Source organism: Bubalus kerabau, unplaced genomic scaffold (assembly GCF_029407905.1).
Source record: "Bubalus kerabau isolate K-KA32 ecotype Philippines breed swamp buffalo unplaced genomic scaffold, PCC_UOA_SB_1v2 scaffold_26, whole genome shotgun sequence".
Lineage (NCBI taxonomy): Eukaryota > Metazoa > Chordata > Mammalia > Artiodactyla > Bovidae > Bubalus > Bubalus kerabau.
The window spans coordinates 10,717,622-10,738,820 of record NW_026577880.1 but is presented as its reverse complement, the minus strand read 5'-3'; positions in this window follow the sequence as shown (position 1 = coordinate 10,738,820).

The window sequence follows — 21,199 nt, the reverse complement described above, 5'->3', positions numbered from 1 at the left end:
ATCTTGCCAAGCGGTGGGAACCACGTGGTTTTTCTCGAGTTGCGGCGGCATTCTCGAGTTACGACGGGGATCTCAGCCTTCCCCTTGGGTTGGCCCTGGGAAGCCCAATCTTCCCCTCGGGTTGCGAGGGAAAGCTGGGGGTGGCGCTCGAGTCACTGCAGGGCCGAAGAGACCTCACCTAAGCGTGTGTCCGTGACCTAATTTTCCTCTCCAGGGAAGGCAGGGATCTCGGGGTTGCATTCCAGGCTCCCCCGGGGAGTCAGGCCTCGTCTCGAGGGGAAGCCAAGGACTCCGCTCTCCTCTCGAGTCGCGACGCGGGTCTCTTGGAGCCCCCTGAGCAGCCTCAAGGGAGTCCAGCCTCCTCTTCCGTTTGGAGAGAGGACCCGGGATTGCTCTCCAGGCCATGCAGGAAAAGAAGGCCCTCAGCTCGCGAGGACGGGGGCGTCTCAGGGGTTTCCTCGAGCTGCGGCGCCCGTGGGGGTTTTCTCCCGAGGCACGACGAGGATCTCAGGGAGCCTCTCGTGCGGCGCCAGGGAAGTCAGGTCTCCATGCGCGTGGCGAGGGGGAGCGCGTCCTGGCTCTCGAGTCACGGGAGGGGACTAGGGCCTCGAGACGCGTTGAAGAAGGACTCTCGAGGTCTTTGTCGGGGGGCGGCGGGAAACCCTCGTGTCCCTCGCCTTCTGCCGGGGACCTTAGGGAACTTCCCAGGGTGCCTCTGAGAGGCGAGGGATCCTGTGGAGGTGGCGGGGCCCCTTGGGACTCCGCTGGGTCTGGCGCAACGGAAGAGGGCCTCACCTCGAGGGGAGGCAGGCACCTCAGGCTTCCTCTGCGTTTCGGACTCCGACCGCAGGGTCCCTGCAGAGTTGGGACAGGAGAGTCAGGCCTCGTCTTGTCTGAGGAAGGGAACCCCGCTGGCCTCTCGAGTTGCTCGGGGGGTCTCAGGCCCCTCGTCGAGCTGTGTGTGGAACCCGCGGGTCTTTGCGGACGATGCACGGGGGTGGCAGTGCCCCTTCGTGTTGTGCCTTCACCCACAGGGTTGCCTTCGAAGAGGGGTCCGGGCCTCGGGTCCTTCTCAAGAGCGGACCGGGGGATCGGGGGCGTTCGGCCTGTGCCCCACCCACGTGGCTCGTCTCGAATTTCCTCGTGAGACCGGCCTCATCCTGAGGTGCGCCGGGAAGGCCGGGAACCCCTTCCAGACCACGCAGGGGAATCGCCTCTCCTGTCGCGATCAGGAGGGGAGAAGGGGCTCAGAGGAAGCGGTGCCGGGACCCTCGGTGTTCCCCTCGGGGGAACCCGGCGTGTCGGGGGACTTTTGGGGGTCGCAGGAAGGCTGTCAGGGACCGTCTCGCCCTTCAGGGCGGAACAGGGGACTTCCCTTGAGACGCCGTCGCGGGCAAGGGCCTCATCTTGCCAAGCGGTGGGAACCACGTGGTTTTTCTCGAGTTGCGGCGGCATTCTCGAGTTACGACGGGGATCTCAGCCTTCCCCTTGGGTTGGCCCTGGGAAGCCCAATCTTCCCCTCGGGTTGCGAGGGAAAGCTGGGGGTGGCGCTCGAGTCACTGCAGGGCCGAAGAGACCTCACCTAAGCGTGTGTCCGGGACCTAATTTTCCTCTCCAGGGAAGGCAGGGATCTCGGGGTTGCATTCCAGGCTCCCCCGGGGAGTCAGGCCTCGTCTCGAGGGGAAGCCAAGGACTCCGCTCTCCTCTCGAGTCGCGACGCGGGTCTCTTGGAGCCCCCTGAGCGGCCTCAAGGGAGTCCAGCCTCCTCTTCCGTTTGGAGAGAGGACCCGGGATTGCTCTCCAGGCCATGCAGGAAAAGAAGGCCCTCAGCTCGCGAGGACGGGGGCGTCTCAGGGGTTTCCTCGAGCTGCGGCGCCCGTGGGGGTTTTCTCCCGAGGCACGACGAGGATCTCAGGGAGCCTCTCGTGCGGCGCCAGGGAAGTCAGGTCTCCATGCGCGTGGCGAGGGGGAGCGCGTCCTGGCTCTCGAGTCACGGGAGGGGACTAGGGCCTCGAGACGCGTTGAAGAAGGACTCTCGAGGTCTTTGTCGGGGGGCGGCGGGAAACCCTCGTGTCCCTCGCCTTCTGCCGGGGACCTTAGGGAACTTCCCAGGGTGCCTCTGAGAGGCGAGGGATCCTGTGGAGGTGGCGGGGCCCCTCGGGACTCCGCTGGGTCTGGCGCAACGGAAGAGGGCCTCACCTCGAGGGGAGGCAGGCACCTCAGGCTTCCTCTGCGTTTCGGACTCCGACCGCAGGGTCCCTGCAGAGTTGGGACAGGAGAGTCAGGCCTCGTCTTGTCTGAGGAAGGGAACCCCGCTGGCCTCTCGAGTTGCTCGGGGGGTCTCAGGCCCCTCGTCGAGCTGTGTGTGGAACCCGCGGGTCTTTGCGGACGATGCACGGGGGTGGCAGTGCCCCTTCGTGTTGTGCCTTCACCCACAGGGTTGCCTTCGAAGAGGGGTCCGGGCCTCGGGTCCTTCTCAAGAGCGGACCGGGGAATCGGGGGCGTTCGGCCTGTGGCCCCACCCACGTGGCTCGTCTCGAATTTCCTCGTGAGACCGGCCTCATCCTGAGGTGCGCCGGGAAGGCCGGGAACCCCTTCCAGACCACGCAGGGGAATCGCCTCGCCTGTCGCGATCAGGAGGGGAGAAGGGGCTCAGAGGAAGCGGTGCCGGGACCCTCGGTGTTCCCCTCGGGGGAACCCGGCGTGTCGGGGGACTTTTGGGGGTCGCAGGAAGGCTGTCAGGGACCGTCTCGCCCTTCAGGGCGGAACAGGGGACTTCCCTTGAGACGCCGTCGCGGGCAAGGGCCTCATCTTGCCAAGCGGTGGGAACCACGTGGTTTTTCTCGAGTTGCGGCGGCATTCTCGAGTTACGACGGGGATCTCAGCCTTCCCCTTGGGTTGGCCCTGGGAAGCCCAATCTTCCCCTCGGGTTGCGAGGGAAAGCTGGGGGTGGCGCTCGAGTCACTGCAGGGCCTAAGAGACCTCACCTAAGCGTGTGTCCGGGACCTAATTTTCCTCTCCAGGGAAGGCAGGGATCTCGGGGTTGCATTCCAGGCTCCCCCGGGGAGTCAGGCCTCGTCTCGAGGGGAAGCCAAGGACTCCGCTCTCCTCTTGAGTCGCGACGCGGGTCTCTTGGAGCCCCCTGAGCGGCCTCAAGGGAGTCCAGCCTCCTCTTCCGTTTGGAGAGAGGACCCGGGATTGCTCTCCAGGCCATGCAGGAAAAGAAGGCCCTCAGCTCGCGAGGACGGGGGCGTCTCAGGGGTTTCCTCGAGCTGCGGCGCCCGTGGGGGTTTTCTCCCGAGGCACGACGAGGATCTCAGGGAGCCTCTCGTGCGGCGCCAGGGAAGTCAGGTCTCCATGCGCGTGGCGAGGGGGAGCGCGTCCTGGCTCTCGAGTCACGGGAGGGGACTAGGGCCTCGAGACGCGTTGAAGAAGGACTCTCGAGGTCTTTGTCGGGGGGCGGCGGGAAACCCTCGTGTCCCTCGCCTTCTGCCGGGGACCTTAGGGAACTTCCCAGGGTGCCTCTGAGAGGCGAGGGATCCTGTGGAGGTGGCGGGGCCCCTCGGGACTCCGCTGGGTCTGGCGCAACGGAAGAGGGCCTCACCTCGAGGGGAGGCAGGCACCTCAGGCTTCCTCTGCGTTTCGGACTCCGACCGCAGGGTCCCTGCAGAGTTGGGACAGGAGAGTCAGGCCTCGTCTTGTCTGAGGAAGGGAACCCCGCTGGCCTCTCGAGTTGCTCGGGGGGTCTCAGGCCCCTCGTCGAGCTGTGTGTGGAACCCGCGGGTCTTTGCGGACGATGCACGGGGGTGGCAGTGCCCCTTCGTGTTGTGCCTTCACCCACAGGGTTGCCTTCGAAGAGGGGTCCGGGCCTCGGGTCCTTCTCAAGAGCGGACCGGGGAATCGGGGTCGTTCGGCCTGTGGCCCCACCCACGTGGCTCGTCTCGAATTTCCTCGTGAGACCGGCCTCATCCTGAGGTGCGCCGGGAAGGCCGGGAACCCCTTCCAGACCACGCAGGGGAATCGCCTCTCCTGTCGCGATCAGGAGGGGAGAAGGGGCTCAGAGGAAGCGGTGCCGGGACCCTCGGTGTTCCCCTCGGGGGAACCTGGCGTGTCGGGGGACTTTTGGGGGTCGCAGGAAGGCTGTCAGGGACCGTCTCGCCCTTCAGGGCGGAACAGGGGACTTCCCTTGAGACGCCGTCGCGGGCAAGGGCCTCATCTTGCCAAGCGGTGGGAACCACGTGGTTTTTCTCGAGTTGCGGCGGCATTCTCGAGTTACGACGGGGATCTCAGCCTTCCCCTTGGGTTGGCCCTGGGAAGCCCAATCTTCCCCTCGGGTTGCGAGGGAAAGCTGGGGGTGGCGCTCGAGTCACTGCAGGGCCTAAGAGACCTCACCTAAGCGTGTGTCCGGGACCTAATTTTCCTCTCCAGGGAAGGCAGGGATCTCGGGGTTGCATTCCAGGCTCCCCCGGGGAGTCAGGCCTCGTCACGAGGGGAAGCCAAGGACTCCGCTCTCCTCTCGAGTCGCGACGCGGGTCTCTTGGAGCCCCCTGAGCGGCCTCAAGGGAGTCCAGCCTCCTCTTCCGTTTGGAGAGAGGACCCGGGATTGCTCTCCAGGCCATGCAGGAAAAGAAGGCCCTCAGCTCGCGAGGACGGGGGCGTCTCAGGGGTTTCCTCGAGCTGCGGCGCCCGTGGGGGTTTTCTCCCGAGGCACGACGAGGATCTCAGGGAGCCTCTCGTGCGGCGCCAGGGAAGTCAGGTCTCCATGCGCGTGGCGAGGGGGAGCGCGTCCTGGCTCTCGAGTCACGGGAGGGGACTAGGGCCTCGAGACGCCTTGAAGAAGGACTCTCGAGGTGTTTGTCGGGGGGCGGCGGGAAACCCTCGTGTCCCTCGCCTTCTGCCGGGGACCTTAGGGAACTTCCCAGGGTGCCTCTGAGAGGCGAGGGATCCTGTGGAGGTGGCGGGGCCCCTCGGGACTCCGCTGGGTCTGGCGCAACGGAAGAGGGCCTCACCTCGAGGGGAGGCAGGCACCTCAGGCTTCCTCTGCGTTTCGGACTCCGACCGCAGGGTCCCTGCAGAGTTGGGACAGGAGAGTCAGGCCTCGTCTTGTCTGAGGAAGGGAACCCCGCTGGCCTCTCGAGTTGCTCGGGGGGTCTCAGGCCCCTCGTCGAGCTGTGTGTGGAACCCGCGGGTCTTTGCGGACGATGCACGGGGGTGGCAGTGCCCCTTCGTGTTGTGCCTTCACCCACAGGGTTGCCTTCGAAGAGGGGTCCGGGCCTCGGGTCCTTCTCAAGAGCGGACCGGGGAATCGGGGGCGTTCGGCCTGTGGCCCCACCCACGTGGCTCGTCTCGAATTTCCTCGTGAGACCGGCCTCATCCTGAGGTGCGCCGGGAAGGCCGGGAACCCCTTCCAGACCACGCAGGGGAATCGCCTCTCCTGTCGCGATCAGGAGGGGAGAAGGGGCTCAGAGGAAGCGGTGCCGGGACCCTCGGTGTTCCCCTCGGGGGAACCCGGCGTGTCGGGGGACTTTTGGGGGTCGCAGGAAGGCTGTCAGGGACCGTCTCGCCCTTCAGGGCGGAACAGGGGACTTCCCTTGAGACGCCGTCGCGGGCAAGGGCCTCATCTTGCCAAGCGGTGGGAACCACGTGGTTTTTCTCGAGTTGCGGCGGCATTCTCGAGTTACGACGGGGATCTCAGCCTTCCCCTTGGGTTGGCCCTGGGAAGCCCAATCTTCCCCTCGGGTTGCGAGGGAAAGCTGGGGGTGGCGCTCGAGTCACTGCAGGGCCTAAGAGACCTCACCTAAGCGTGTGTCCGGGACCTAATTTTCCTCTCCAGGGAAGGCAGGGATCTCGGGGTTGCATTCCAGGCTCCCCCGGGGAGTCAGGCCTCGTCTCGAGGGGAAGCCAAGGACTCCGCTCTCCTCTCGAGTCGCGACGCGGGTCTCTTGGAGCCCCCTGAGCGGCCTCAAGGGAGTCCAGCCTCCTCTTCCGTTTGGAGAGAGGACCCGGGATTGCTCTCCAGGCCATGCAGGAAAAGAAGGCCCTCAGCTCGCGAGGACGGGGGCGTCTCAGGGGTTTCCTCGAGCTGCGGCGCCCGTGGGGGTTTTCTCCCGAGGCACGACGAGGATCTCAGGGAGCCTCTCGTGCGGCGCCAGGGAAGTCAGGTCTCCATGCGCGTGGCGAGGGGGAGCGCGTCCTGGCTCTCGAGTCACGGGAGGGGACTAGGGCCTCGAGACGCGTTGAAGAAGGACTCTCGAGGTCTTTGTCGGGGGGCGGCGGGAAACCCTCGTGTCCCTCGCCTTCTGCCGGGGACCTTAGGGAACTTGCCAGGGTGCCTCTGAGAGGCGAGGGATCCTGTGGAGGTGGCGGGGCCCCTCGGGACTCCGCTGGGTCTGGCGCAACGGAAGAGGGCCTCACCTCGAGGGGAGGCAGGCACCTCAGGCTTCCTCTGCGTTTCGGACTCCGACCGCAGGGTCCCTGCAGAGTTGGGACAGGAGAGTCAGGCCTCGTCTTGTCTGAGGAAGGGAACCCCGCTGGCCTCTCGAGTTGCTCGGGGGGTCTCAGGCCCCTCGTCGAGCTGTGTGTGGAACCCGCGGGTCTTTGCGGACGATGCACGGGGGTGGCAGTGCCCCTTCGTGTTGTGCCTTCACCCACAGGGTTGCCTTCGAAGAGGGGTCCGGGCCTCGGGTCCTTCTCAAGAGCGGACCGGGGAATCGGGGGCGTTCGGCCTGTGGCCCCACCCACGTGGCTCGTCTCGAATTTCCTCGTGAGACCGGCCTCATCCTGAGGTGCGCCGGGAAGGCCGGGAACCCCTTCCAGACCACGCAGGGGAATCGCCTCTCCTGTCGCGATCAGGAGGGGAGAAGGGGCTCAGAGGAAGCGGTGCCGGGACCCTCGGTGTTCCCCTCGGGGGAACCCGGCGTGTCGGGGGACTTTTGGGGGTCGCAGGAAGGCTGTCAGGGACCGTCTCGCCCTTCAGGGCGGAACAGGGGACTTCCCTTGAGACGCCGTCGCGGGCAAGGGCCTCATCTTGCCAAGCGGTGGGAACCACGTGGTTTTTCTCGAGTTGCGGCGGCATTCTCGAGTTACGACGGGGATCTCAGCCTTCCCCTTGGGTTGGCCCTGGGAAGCCCAATCTTCCCCTCGGGTTGCGAGGGAAAGCTGGGGGTGGCGCTCGAGTCACTGCAGGGCCTAAGAGACCTCACCTAAGCGTGTGTCCGGGACCTAATTTTCCTCTCCAGGGAAGGCAGGGATCTCGGGGTTGCATTCCAGGCTCCCCCGGGGAGTCAGGCCTCGTCTCGAGGGGAAGCCAAGGACTCCGCTCTCCTCTCGAGTCGCGACGCGGGTCTCTTGGAGCCCCCTGAGCGGCCTCAAGGGAGTCCAGCCTCCTCTTCCGTTTGGAGAGAGGACCCGGGATTGCTCTCCAGGCCATGCAGGAAAAGAAGGCCCTCAGCTCGCGAGGACGGGGGCGTCTCAGGGGTTTCCTCGAGCTGCGGCGCCCGTGGGGGTTTTCTCCCGAGGCACGACGAGGATCTCAGGGAGCCTCTCGTGCGGCGCCAGGGAAGTCAGGTCTCCATGCGCGTGGCGAGGGGGAGCGCGTCCTGGCTCTCGAGTCACGGGAGGGGACTAGGGCCTCGAGACGCGTTGAAGAAGGACTCTCGAGGTCTTTGTCGGGGGGCGGCGGGAAACCCTCGTGTCCCTCGCCTTCTGCCGGGGACCTTAGGGAACTTGCCAGGGTGCCTCTGAGAGGCGAGGGATCCTGTGGAGGTGGCGGGGCCCCTCGGGACTCCGCTGGGTCTGGCGCAACGGAAGAGGGCCTCACCTCGAGGGGAGGCAGGCACCTCAGGCTTCCTCTGCGTTTCGGACTCCGACCGCAGGGTCCCTGCAGAGTTGGGACAGGAGAGTCAGGCCTCGTCTTGTCTGAGGAAGGGAACCCCGCTGGCCTCTCGAGTTGCTCGGGGGGTCTCAGGCCCCTCGTCGAGCTGTGTGTGGAACCCGCGGGTCTTTGCGGACGATGCACGGGGGTGGCAGTGCCCCTTCGTGTTGTGCCTTCACCCACAGGGTTGCCTTCGAAGAGGGGTCCGGGCCTCGGGTCCTTCTCAAGAGCGGACCGGGGCATCGGGGGCGTTCGGCCTGTGGCCCCACCCACGTGGCTCGTCTCGAATTTCCTCGTGAGACCGGCCTCATCCTGAGGTGCGCCGGGAAGGCCGGGAACCCCTTCCAGACCACGCAGGGGAATCGCCTCTCCTGTCGCGATCAGGAGGGGAGAAGGGGCTCAGAGGAAGCGGTGCCGGGACCCTCGGTGTTCCCCTCGGGGGAACCCGGCGTGTCGGGGGACTTTTGGGGGTCGCAGGAAGGCTGTCAGGGACCGTCTCGCCCTTCAGGGCGGAACAGGGGACTTCCCTTGAGACGCCGTCGCGGGCAAGGGCCTCATCTTGCCAAGCGGTGGGAACCACGTGGTTTTTCTCGAGTTGCGGCGGCATTCTCGAGTTACGACGGGGATCTCAGCCTTCCCCTTGGGTTGGCCCTGGGAAGCCCAATCTTCCCCTCGGGTTGCGAGGGAAAGCTGGGGGTGGCGCTCGAGTCACTGCAGGGCCTAAGAGACCTCACCTAAGCGTGTGTCCGGGACCTAATTTTCCTCTCCAGGGAAGGCAGGGATCTCGGGGTTGCATTCCAGGCTCCCCCGGGGAGTCAGGCCTCGTCTCGAGGGGAAGCCAAGGACTCCGCTCTCCTCTCGAGTCGCGACGCGGGTCTCTTGGAGCCCCCTGAGCGGCCTCAAGGGAGTCCAGCCTCCTCTTCCGTTTGGAGAGAGGACCCGGGATTGCTCTCCAGGCCATGCAGGAAAAGAAGGCCCTCAGCTCGCGAGGACGGGGGCGTCTCAGGGGTTTCCTCGAGCTGCGGCGCCCGTGGGGGTTTTCTCCCGAGGCACGACGAGGATCTCAGGGAGCCTCTCGTGCGGCGCCAGGGAAGTCAGGTCTCCATGCGCGTGGCGAGGGGGAGCGCGTCCTGGCTCTCGAGTCACGGGAGGGGACTAGGGCCTCGAGACGCGTTGAAGAAGGACTCTCGAGGTCTTTGTCGGGGGGCGGCGGGAAACCCTCGTGTCCCTCGCCTTCTGCCGGGGACCTTAGGGAACTTCCCAGGGTGCCTCTGAGAGGCGAGGGATCCTGTGGAGGTGGCGGGGCCCCTCGGGGCTCCGCTGGGTCTGGCGCAACGGAAGAGGGCCTCACCTCGAGGGGAGGCAGGCACCTCAGGCTTCCTCTGCGTTTCGGACTCCGACCGCAGGGTCCCTGCAGAGTTGGGACAGGAGAGTCAGGCCTCGTCTTGTCTGAGGAAGGGAACCCCGCTGGCCTCTCGAGTTGCTCGGGGGGTCTCAGGCCCCTCGTCGAGCTGTGTGTGGAACCCGCGGGTCTTTGCGGACGATGCACGGGGGTGGCAGTGCCCCTTCGTGTTGTGCCTTCACCCACAGGGTTGCCTTCGAAGAGGGGTCCGGGCCTCGGGTCCTTCTCAAGAGCGGACCGGGGCATCGGGGGCGTTCGGCCTGTGGCCCCACCCACGTGGCTCGTCTCGAATTTCCTCGTGAGACCGGCCTCATCCTGAGGTGCGCCGGGAAGGCCGGGAACCCCTTCCAGACCACGCAGGGGAATCGCCTCTCCTGTCGCGATCAGGAGGGGAGAAGGGGCTCAGAGGAAGCGGTGCCGGGACCCTCGGTGTTCCCCTCGGGGGAACCCGGCGTGTCGGGGGACTTTTGGGGGTCGCAGGAAGGCTGTCAGGGACCGTCTCGCCCTTCAGGGCGGAACAGGGGACTTCCCTTGAGACGCCGTCGCGGGCAAGGGCCTCATCTTGCCAAGCGGTGGGAACCACGTGGTTTTTCTCGAGTTGCGACGGCATTCTCGAGTTACGACGGGGATCTCAGCCTTCCCCTTGGGTTGGCCCTGGGAAGCCCAATCTTCCCCTCGGGTTGCGAGGGAAAGCTGGGGGTGGCGCTCGAGTCACTGCAGGGCCTAAGAGACCTCACCTAAGCGTGTGTCCGGGACCTAATTTTCCTCTCCAGGGAAGGCAGGGATCTCGGGGTTGCATTCCAGGCTCCCCCGGGGAGTCAGGCCTCGTCTCGAGGGGAAGCCAAGGACTCCGCTCTCCTCTCGAGTCGCGACGCGGGTCTCTTGGAGCCCCCTGAGCGGCCTCAAGGGAGTCCAGCCTCCTCTTCCGTTTGGAGAGAGGACCCGGGATTGCTCTCCAGGCCATGCAGGAAAAGAAGGCCCTCAGCTCGCGAGGACGGGGGCGTCTCAGGGGTTTCCTCGAGCTGCGGCGCCCGTGGGGGTTTTCTCCCGAGGCACGACGAGGATCTCAGGGAGCCTCTCGTGCGGCGCCAGGGAAGTCAGGTCTCCATGCGCGTGGCGAGGGGGAGCGCGTCCTGGCTCTCGAGTCACGGGAGGGGACTAGGGCCTCGAGACGCGTTGAAGAAGGACTCTCGAGGTCTTTGTCGGGGGGCGGCGGGAAACCCTCGTGTCCCTCGCCTTCTGCCGGGGACCTTAGGGAACTTCCCAGGGTGCCTCTGAGAGGCGAGGGATCCTGTGGAGGTGGCGGGGCCCCTCGGGACTCCGCTGGGTCTGGCGCAACGGAAGAGGGCCTCACCTCGAGGGGAGGCAGGCACCTCAGGCTTCCTCTGCGTTTCGGACTCCGACCGCAGGGTCCCTGCAGAGTTGGGACAGGAGAGTCAGGCCTCGTCTTGTCTGAGGAAGGGAACCCCGCTGGCCTCTCGAGTTGCTCGGGGGGTCTCAGGCCCCTCGTCGAGCTGTGTGTGGAACCCGCGGGTCTTTGCGGACGATGCACGGGGGTGGCAGTGCCCCTTCGTGTTGTGCCTTCACCCACAGGGTTGCCTTCGAAGAGGGGTCCGGGCCTCGGGTCCTTCTCAAGAGCGGACCGGGGAATCGGGGGCGTTCGGCCTGTGGCCCCACCCACGTGGCTCGTCTCGAATTTCCTCGTGAGACCGGCCTCATCCTGAGGTGCGCCGGGAAGGCCGGGAACCCCTTCCAGACCACGCAGGGGAATCGCCTCTCCTGTCGCGATCAGGAGGGGAGAAGGGGCTCAGAGGAAGCGGTGCCGGGACCCTCGGTGTTCCCCTCGGGGGAACCCGGCGTGTCGGGGGACTTTTGGGGGTCGCAGGAAGGCTGTCAGGGACCGTCTCGCCCTTCAGGGCGGAACAGGGGACTTCCCTTGAGACGCCGTCGCGGGCAAGGGCCTCATCTTGCCAAGCGGTGGGAACCACGTGGTTTTTCTCGAGTTGCGGCGGCATTCTCGAGTTACGACGGGGATCTCAGCCTTCCCCTTGGGTTGGCCCTGGGAAGCCCAATCTTCCCCTCGGGTTGCGAGGGAAAGCTGGGGGTGGCGCTCGAGTCACTGCAGGGCCGAAGAGACCTCACCTAAGCGTGTGTCCGGGACCTAATTTTCCTCTCCAGGGAAGGCAGGGATCTCGGGGTTGCATTCCAGGCTCCCCCGGGGAGTCAGGCCTCGTCTCGAGGGGAAGCCAAGGACTCCGCTCTCCTCTCGAGTCGCGACGCGGGTCTCTTGGAGCCCCCTGAGCGGCCTCAAGGGAGTCCAGCCTCCTCTTCCGTTTGGAGAGAGGACCCGGGATTGCTCTCCAGGCCATGCAGGAAAAGAAGGCCCTCAGCTCGCGAGGACGGGGGCGTCTCAGGGGTTTCCTCGAGCTGCGGCGCCCGTGGGGGTTTTCTCCCGAGGCACGACGAGGATCTCAGGGAGCCTCTCGTGCGGCGCCAGGGAAGTCAGGTCTCCATGCGCGTGGCGAGGGGGAGCGCGTCCTGGCTCTCGAGTCACGGGAGGGGACTAGGGCCTCGAGACGCGTTGAAGAAGGACTCTCGAGGTCTTTGTCGGGGGGCGGCGGGAAACCCTCGTGTCCCTCGCCTTCTGCCGGGGACCTTAGGGAACTTCCCAGGGTGCCTCTGAGAGGCGAGGGATCCTGTGGAGGTGGCGGGGCCCCTCGGGACTCCGCTGGGTCTGGCGCAACGGAAGAGGGCCTCACCTCGAGGGGAGGCAGGCACCTCAGGCTTCCTCTGCGTTTCGGACTCCGACCGCAGGGTCCCTGCAGAGTTGGGACAGGAGAGTCAGGCCTCGTCTTGTCTGAGGAAGGGAACCCCGCTGGCCTCTCGAGTTGCTCGGGGGGTCTCAGGCCCCTCGTCGAGCTGTGTGTGGAACCCGCGGGTCTTTGCGGACGATGCACGGGGGTGGCAGTGCCCCTTCGTGTTGTGCCTTCAGCCACAGGGTTGCCTTCGAAGAGGGGTCCGGGCCTCGGGTCCTTCTCAAGAGCGGACCGGGGAATCGGGGGCGTTCGGCTTGTGGCCCCACCCACGTGGCTCGTCTCGAATTTCCTCGTGAGACCGGCCTCATCCTGAGGTGCGCCGGGAAGGCCGGGAACCCCTTCCAGACCACGCAGGGGAATCGCCTCTCCTGTCGCGATCAGGAGGGGAGAAGGGGCTCAGAGGAAGCGGTGCCGGGACCCTCGGTGTTCCCCTCGGGGGAACCCGGCGTGTCGGGGGACTTTTGGGGGTCGCAGGAAGGCTGTCAGGGACCGTCTCGCCCTTCAGGGCGGAACAGGGGACTTCCCTTGAGACGCCGTCGCGGGCAAGGGCCTCATCTTGCCAAGCGGTGGGAACCACGTGGTTTTTCTCGAGTTGCGGCGGCATTCTCGAGTTACGACGGGGATCTCAGCCTTCCCCTTGGGTTGGCCCTGGGAAGCCCAATCTTCCCCTCGGGTTGCGAGGGAAAGCTGGGGGTGGCGCTCGAGTCACTGCAGGGCCTAAGAGACCTCACCTAAGCGTGTGTCCGGGACCTAATTTTCCTCTCCAGGGAAGGCAGGGATCTCGGGGTTGCATTCCAGGCTCCCCCGGGGAGTCAGGCCTCGTCTCGAGGGGAAGCCAAGGACTCCGCTCTCCTCTCGAGTCGCGACGCGGGTCTCTTGGAGCCCCCTGAGCGGCCTCAAGGGAGTCCAGCCTCCTCTTCCGTTTGGAGAGAGGACCCGGGATTGCTCTCCAGGCCATGCAGGAAAAGAAGGCCCTCAGCTCGCGAGGACGGGGGCGTCTCAGGGGTTTCCTCGAGCTGCGGCGCCCGTGGGGGTTTTCTCCCGAGGCACGACGAGGATCTCAGGGAGCCTCTCGTGCGGCGCCAGGGAAGTCAGGTCTCCATGCGCGTGGCGAGGGGGAGCGCGTCCTGGCTCTCGAGTCACGGGAGGGGACTAGGGCCTCGAGACGCCTTGAAGAAGGACTCTCGAGGTCTTTGTCGGGGGGCGGCGGGAAACCCTCGTGTCCCTCGCCTTCTGCCGGGGACCTTAGGGAACTTCCCAGGGTGCCTCTGAGAGGCGAGGGATCCTGTGGAGGTGGCGGGGCCCCTCGGGACTCCGCTGGGTCTGGCGCAACGGAAGAGGGCCTCACCTCGAGGGGAGGCAGGCACCTCAGGCTTCCTCTGCGTTTCGGACTCCGACCGCAGGGTCCCTGCAGAGTTGGGACAGGAGAGTCAGGCCTCGTCTTGTCTGAGGAAGGGAACCCCGCTGGCCTCTCGAGTTGCTCGGGGGGTCTCAGGCCCCTCGTCGAGCTGTGTGTGGAACCCGCGGGTCTTTGCGGACGATGCACGGGGGTGGCAGTGCCCCTTCGTGTTGTGCCTTCACCCACAGGGTTGCCTTCGAAGAGGGGTCCGGGCCTCGGGTCCTTCTCAAGAGCGGACCGGGGAATCGGGGGCGTTCGGCCTGTGGCCCCACCCACGTGGCTCGTCTCGAATTTCCTCGTGAGACCGGCCTCATCCTGAGGTGCGCCGGGAAGGCCGGGAACCCCTTCCAGACCACGCAGGGGAATCGCCTCTCCTGTCGCGATCAGGAGGGGAGAAGGGGCTCAGAGGAAGCGGTGCCGGGACCCTCGGTGTTCCCCTCGGGGGAACCCGGCGTGTCGGGGGACTTTTGGGGGTCGCAGGAAGGCTGTCAGGGACCGTCTCGCCCTTCAGGGCGGAACAGGGGACTTCCCTTGAGACGCCGTCGCGGGCAAGGGCCTCATCTTGCCAAGCGGTGGGAACCACGTGGTTTTTCTCGAGTTGCGGCGGCATTCTCGAGTTACGACGGGGATCTCAGCCTTCCCCTTGGGTTGGCCCTGGGAAGCCCAATCTTCCCCTCGGGTTGCGAGGGAAAGCTGGGGGTGGCGCTCGAGTCACTGCAGGGCCTAAGAGACCTCACCTAAGCGTGTGTCCGGGACCTAATTTTCCTCTCCAGGGAAGGCTGGGATCTCGGGGTTGCATTCCAGGCTCCCCCGGGGAGTCAGGCCTCGTCTCGAGGGGAAGCCAAGGACTCCGCTCTCCTCTCGAGTCGCGACGCGGGTCTCTTGGAGCCCCCTGAGCGGCCTCAAGGGAGTCCAGCCTCCTCTTCCGTTTGGAGAGAGGACCCGGGATTGCTCTCCAGGCCATGCAGGAAAAGAAGGCCCTCAGCTCGCGAGGACGGGGGCGTCTCAGGGGTTTCCTCGAGCTGCGGCTCCCGTGGGGGTTTTCTCCCGAGGCACGACGAGGATCTCAGGGAGCTTCTCGTGCGGCGCCAGGGAAGTCAGGTCTCCATGCGCGTGGCGAGGGGGAGCGCGTCCTGGCTCTCGAGTCACGGGAGGGGACTAGGGCCTCGAGACGCGTTGAAGAAGGACTCTCGAGGTCTTTGTTGGGGGGCGGCGGGAAACCCTCGTGTCCCTCGCCTTCTGCCGGGGACCTTAGGGAACTTCCCAGGGTGCCTCTGAGAGGCGAGGGGTCCTGTGGAGGTGGCGGGGCCCCTCGGGACTCCGCTGGGTCTGGCGCAACGGAAGAGGGCCTCACCTCGAGGGGAGGCAGGCACCTCAGGCTTCCTCTGCGTTTCGGACTCCGACCGCAGGGTCCCTGCAGAGTTGGGACAGGAGAGTCAGGCCTCGTCTTGTCTGAGGAAGGGAACCCCGCTGGCCTCTCGAGTTGCTCGGGGGGTCTCAGGCCCCTCGTCGAGCTGTGTGTGGAACCCGCGGGTCTTTGCGGACGATGCACGGGGGTGGCAGTGCCCCTTCGTGTTGTGCCTTCACCCACAGGGTTGCCTTCGAAGAGGGGTCCGGGCCTCGGGTCCTTCTCAAGAGCGGACCGGGGAATCGGGGGCGTTCGGCCTGTGGCCCCACCCACGTGGCTCGTCTCGAATTTCCTCGTGAGACCGGCCTCATCCTGAGGTGCGCCGGGAAGGCCGGGAACCCCTTCCAGACCACGCAGGGGAATCGCCTCTCCTGTCGCGATCAGGAGGGGAGAAGGGGCTCAGAGGAAGCGGTGCCGGGACCCTCGGTGTTCCCCTCGGGGGAACCCGGCGTGTCGGGGGACTTTTGGGGGTCGCAGGAAGGCTGTCAGGGACCGTCTCGCCCTTCAGGGCGGAACAGGGGACTTCCCTTGAGACGCCGTCGCGGGCAAGGGCCTCATCTTGCCAAGCGGTGGGAACCACGTGGTTTTTCTCGAGTTGCGACGGCATTCTCGAGTTACGACGGGGATCTCAGCCTTCCCCTTGGGTTGGCCCTGGGAAGCCCAATCTTCCCCTCGGGTTGCGAGGGAAAGCTGGGGGTGGCGCTCGAGTCACTGCAGGGCCGAAGAGACCTCACCTAAGCGTGTGTCCGGGACCTAATTTTCCTCTCCAGGGAAGGCAGGGATCTCGGGGTTGCATTCCAGGCTCCCCCGGGGAGTCAGGCCTCGTCTCGAGGGGAAGCCAAGGACTCCGCTCTCCTCTCGAGTCGCGACGCGGGTCTCTTGGAGCCCCCTGAGCGGCCTCAAGGGAGTCCAGCCTCCTCTTCCATTTGGAGAGAGGACCCGGGATTGCTCTCCAGGCCATGCAGGAAAAGAAGGCCCTCAGCTCGCGAGGACGGGGGCGTCTCAGGGGTTTCCTCGAGCTGCGGCGCCCGTGGGGGTTTTCTCCCGAGGCACGACGAGGATCTCAGGGAGCCTCTCGTGCGGCGCCAGGGAAGTCAGGTCTCCATGCGCGTGGCGAGGGGGAGCGCGTCCTGGCTCTCGAGTCACGGGAGGGGACTAGGGCCTCGAGACGCGTTGAAGAAGGACTCTCGAGGTCTTTGTCGGGGGGCGGCGGGAAACCCTCGTGTCCCTCGCCTTCTGCCGGGGACCTTAGGGAACTTCCCAGGGTGCCTCTGAGAGGCGAGGGATCCTGTGGAGGTGGCGGGGCCCCTCGGGACTCCGCTGGGTCTGGCGCAACGGAAGAGGGCCTCACCTCGAGGGGAGGCAGGCACCTCAGGCTTCCTCTGCGTTTCGGACTCCGACCGCAGGGTCCCTGCAGAGTTGGGACAGGAGAGTCAGGCCTCGTCTTGTCTGAGGAAGGGAACCCCGCTGGCCTCTCGAGTTGCTCGGGGGGTCTCAGGCCCCTCGTCGAGCTGTGTGTGGAACCCGCGGGTCTTTGCGGACGATGCACGGGGGTGGCAGTGCCCCTTCGTGTTGTGCCTTCACCCACAGGGTTGCCTTCGAAGAGGGGTCCGGGCCTCGGGTCCTTCTCAAGAGCGGACCGGGGAATCGGGGGCGTTCGGCCTGTGGCCCCACCCACGTGGCTCGTCTCGAATTTCCTCGTGAGACCGGCCTCATCCTGAGGTGCGCCGGGAAGGCCGGGAACCCCTTCCAGACCACGCAGGGGAATCGCCTCTCCTGTCGCGATCAGGAGGGGAGAAGGGGCTCAGAGGAAGCGGTGCCGGGACCCTCGGTGTTCCCCTCGGGGGAACCCGGCGTGTCGGGGGACTTTTGGGGGTCGCAGGAAGGCTGTCAGGGACCGTCTCGCCCTTCAGGGCGGAACAGGGGACTTCCCTTGAGACGCCGTCGCGGGCAAGGGCCTCATCTTGCCAAGCGGTGGGAACCACGTGGTTTTTCTCGAGTTGCGGCGGCATTCTCGAGTTACGACGGGGATCTCAGCCTTCCCCTTGGGTTGGCCCTGGGAAGCCCAATCTTCCCCTCGGGTTGCGAGGGAAAGCTGGGGGTGGCGCTCGAGTCACTGCAGGGCCTAAGAGACCTCACCTAAGCGTGTGTCCGGGACCTAATTTTCCTCTCCAGGGAAGGCAGGGATCTCGGGGTTGCATTCCAGGCTCCCCCGGGGAGTCAGGCCTCGTCTCGAGGGGAAGCCAAGGACTCCGCTCTCCTCTCGAGTCGCGACGCGGGTCTCTTGGAGCCCCCTGAGCGGCCTCAAGGGAGTCCAGCCTCCTCTTCCGTTTGGAGAGAGGACCCGGGATTGCTCTCCAGGCCATGCAGGAAAAGAAGGCCCTCAGCTCGCGAGGACGGGGGCGTCTCAGGGGTTTCCTCGAGCTGCGGCGCCCGTGGGGGTTTTCTCCCGAGGCACGACGAGGATCTCAGGGAGCCTCTCGTGCGGCGCCAGGGAAGTCAGGTCTCCATGCGCGTGGCGAGGGGGAGCGCGTCCTGGCTCTCGAGTCACGGGAGGGGACTAGGGCCTCGAGACGCCTTGAAGAAGGACTCTCGAGGTCTTTGTCGGGGGGCGGCGGGAAACCCTCGTGTCCCTCGCCTTCTGCCGGGGACCTTAGGGAACTTCCCAGGGTGCCTCTGAGAGGCGAGGGATCCTGTGGAGGTGGCGGGGCCCCTCGGGACTCCGCTGGGTCTGGCGCAACGGAAGAGGGCCTCACCTCGAGGGGAGGCAGGCACCTCAGGCTTCCTCTGCGTTTCGGACTCCGACCGCAGGGTCCCTGCAGAGTTGGGACAGGAGAGTCAGGCCTCGTCTTGTCTGAGGAAGGGAACCCCGCTGGCCTCTCGAGTTGCTCGGGGGGTCTCAGGCCCCTCGTCGAGCTGTGTGTGGAACCCGCGGGTCTTTGCGGACGATGCACGGGGGTGGCAGTGCCCCTTCGTGTTGTGCCTTCACCCACAGGGTTGCCTTCGAAGAGGGGTCCGGGCCTCGGGTCCTTCTCAAGAGCGGACCGGGGAATCGGGGGCGTTCGGCCTGCGGCCCCACTCACGTGGCTCGTCTCGAATTTCCTCGTGAGACCGGCCTCATCCTGAGGTGCGCCGGGAAGGCCGGGAACCCCTTCCAGACCACGCAGGGGAATCGCCTCTCCTGTCGCGATCAGGAGGGGAGAAGGGGCTCAGAGGAAGCGGTGCCGGGACCCTCGGTGTTCCCCTCGGGGGAACCCGGCGTGTCGGGGGACTTTTGGGGGTCGCAGGAAGGCTGTCAGGGACCGTCTCGCCCTTCAGGGCGGAACAGGGGACTTCCCTTGAGACGCCGTCGCGGGCAAGGGCCTCATCTTGCCAAGCGGTGGGAACCACGTGGTTTTTCTCGAGTTGCGGCGGCATTCTCGAGTTACGACGGGGATCTCAGCCTTCCCCTTGGGTTGGCCCTGGGAAGCCCAATCTTCCCCTCGGGTTGCGAGGGAAAGCTGGGGGTGGCGCTCGAGTCACTGCAGGGCCTAAGAGACCTCACCTAAGCGTGTGTCCGGGACCTAATTTTCCTCTCCAGGGAAGGCAGGGATCTCGGGGTTGCATTCCAGGCTCCCCCGGGGAGTCAGGCCTCGTCTCGAGGGGAAGCCAAGGACTCCGCTCTCCTCTCGAGTCGCGACGCGGGTCTCTTGGAGCCCCCTGAGCGGCCTCAAGGGAGTCCAGCCTCCTCTTCCGTTTGGAGAGAGGACCCGGGATTGCTCTCCAGGCCATGCAGGAAAAGAAGGCCCTCAGCTCGCGAGGACGGGGGCGTCTCAGGGGTTTCCTCGAGCTGCGGCGCCCGTGGGGGTTTTCTCCCGAGGCACGACGAGGATCTCAGGGAGCCTCTCGTGCGGCGCCAGGGAAGTCAGGTCTCCATGCGCGTGGCGAGGGGGAGCGCGTCCTGGCTCTCGAGTCACGGGAGGGGACTAGGGCCTCGAGACGCCTTGAAGAAGGACTCTCGAGGTCTTTGTCGGGGGGCGGCGGGAAACCCTCGTGTCCCTCGCCTTCTGCCGGGGACCTTAGGGAACTTCCCAGGGTGCCTCTGAGAGGCGAGGGATCCTGTGGAGGTGGCGGGGCCCCTCGGGACTCCGCTGGGTCTGGCGCAACGGAAGAGGGCCTCACCTCGAGGGGAGGCAGGCACCTCAGGCTTCCTCTGCGTTTCGGACTCCGACCGCAGGGTCCCTGCAGAGTTGGGACAGGAGAGTCAGGCCTCGTCTTGTCTGAGGAAGGGAACCCCGCTGGCCTCTCGAGTTGCTCGGGGGGTCTCAGGCCCCTCGTCGAGCTGTGTGTGGAACCCGCGGGTCTTTGCGGACGATGCACGGGGGTGGCAGTGCCCCTTCGTGTTGTGCCTTCACCCACAGGGTTGCCTTCGAAGAGGGGTCCGGGCCTCGGGTCCTTCTCAAGAGCGGACCGGGGAATCGGGGGCGTTCGGCCTGTGGCCCCACCCACGTGGCTCGTCTCGAATTTCCTCGTGAGACCGGCCTCATCCTGAGGTGCGCCGGGAAGGCCGGGAACCCCTTCCAGACCACGCAGGGGAATCGCCTCTCCTGTCGCGATCAGGAGGGGAGAAGGGGCTCAGAGGAAGCGGTGCCGGGACCCTCGGTGTTCCCCTCGGGGGAACCCGGCGTGTCGGGGGACTTTTGGGGGTCGCAGGAAGGCTGTCAGGGACCGTCTCGCCCTTCAGGGCGGAACAGGGGACTTCCCTTGAGACGCCGTCGCGGGCAAGGGCCTCATCTTGCCAAGCGGTGGGAACCACGTGGTTTTTCTCGAGTTGCGGCGGCATTCTCGAGTTACGACGGGGATCTCAGCCTTCCCCTTGGGTTGGCCCTGGGAAGCCCAATCTTCCCCTCGGGTTGCGAGGGAAAGCTGGGGGTGGCGCTCGAGTCACTGCAGGGCCTAAGAGACCTCACCTAAGCGTGTGTCCGGGACCTAATTTTCCTCTCCAGGGAAGGCAGGGATCTCGGGGTTGCATTCCAGGCTCCCCCGGGGAGTCAGGCCTCGTCTCGAGGGGAAGCCAAGGACTCCGCTCTCCTCTCGAGTCGCGACGCGGGTCTCTTGGAGCCCCCTGAGCGGCCTCAAGGGAGTCCAGCCTCCTCTTCCGTTTGGAGAGAGGACCCGGGATTGCTCTCCAGGCCATGCAGGAAAAGAAGGCCCTCAGCTCGCGAGGACGGGGGCGTCTCAGGGGTTTCCTCGAGCTGCGGCGCCCGTGGGGGTTTTCTCCCGAGGCACGACGAGGATCTCAGGGAGCCTCTCGTGCGGCGCCAGGGAAGTCAGGTCTCCATGCGCGTGGCGAGGGGGAGCGCGTCCTGGCTCTCGAGTCACGGGAGGGGACTAGGGCCTCGAGACGCCTTGAAGAAGGACTCTCGAGGTCTTTGTCGGGGGGCGGCGGGAAACCCTCGTGTCCCTCGCCTTCTGCCGGGGACCTTAGGGAACTTCCCAGGGTGCCTCTGAGAGGCGAGGGATCCTGTGGAGGTGGCGGGGCCCCTCGGGACTCCGCTGGGTCTGGCGCAACGGAAGAGGGCCTCACCTCGAGGGGAGGCAGGCACCTCAGGCTTCCTCTGCGTTTCGGACTCCGACCGCAGGGTCCCTGCAGAGTTGGGACAGGAGAGTCAGGCCTCGTCTTGTCTGAGGAAGGGAACCCCGCTGGCCTCTCGAGTTGCTCGGGGGGTCTCAGGCCCCTCGTCGAGCTGTGTGTGGAACCCGCGGGTCTTTGCGGACGATGCACGGGGGTGGCAGTGCCCCTTCGTGTTGTGCCTTCACCCACAGGGTTGCCTTCGAAGAGGGGTCCGGGCCTCGGGTCCTTCTCAAGAGCGGACCGGGGAATCGGGGGCGTTCGGCCTGTGGCCCCACCCACGTGGCTCGTCTCGAATTTCCTCGTGAGACCGGCCTCATCCTGAGGTGCGCCGGGAAGGCCGGGAACCCCTTCCAGACCACGCAGGGGAATCGCCTCTCCTGTCGCGATCAGGAGGGGAGAAGGGGCTCAGAGGAAGCGGTGCCGGGACCCTCGGTGTTCCCCTCGGGGGAACCCGGCGTGTCGGGGGACTTTTGGGGGTCGCAGGAAGGCTGTCAGGGACCGTCTCGCCCTTCAGGGCGGAACAGGGGACTTCCCTTGAGACGCCGTCGCGGGCAAGGGCCTCATCTTGCCAAGCGGTGGGAACCACGTGGTTTTTCTCGAGTTGCGGCGGCATTCTCGAGTTACGACGGGGATCTCAGCCTTCCCCTTGGGTTGGCCCTGGGAAGCCCAATCTTCCCCTCGGGTTGC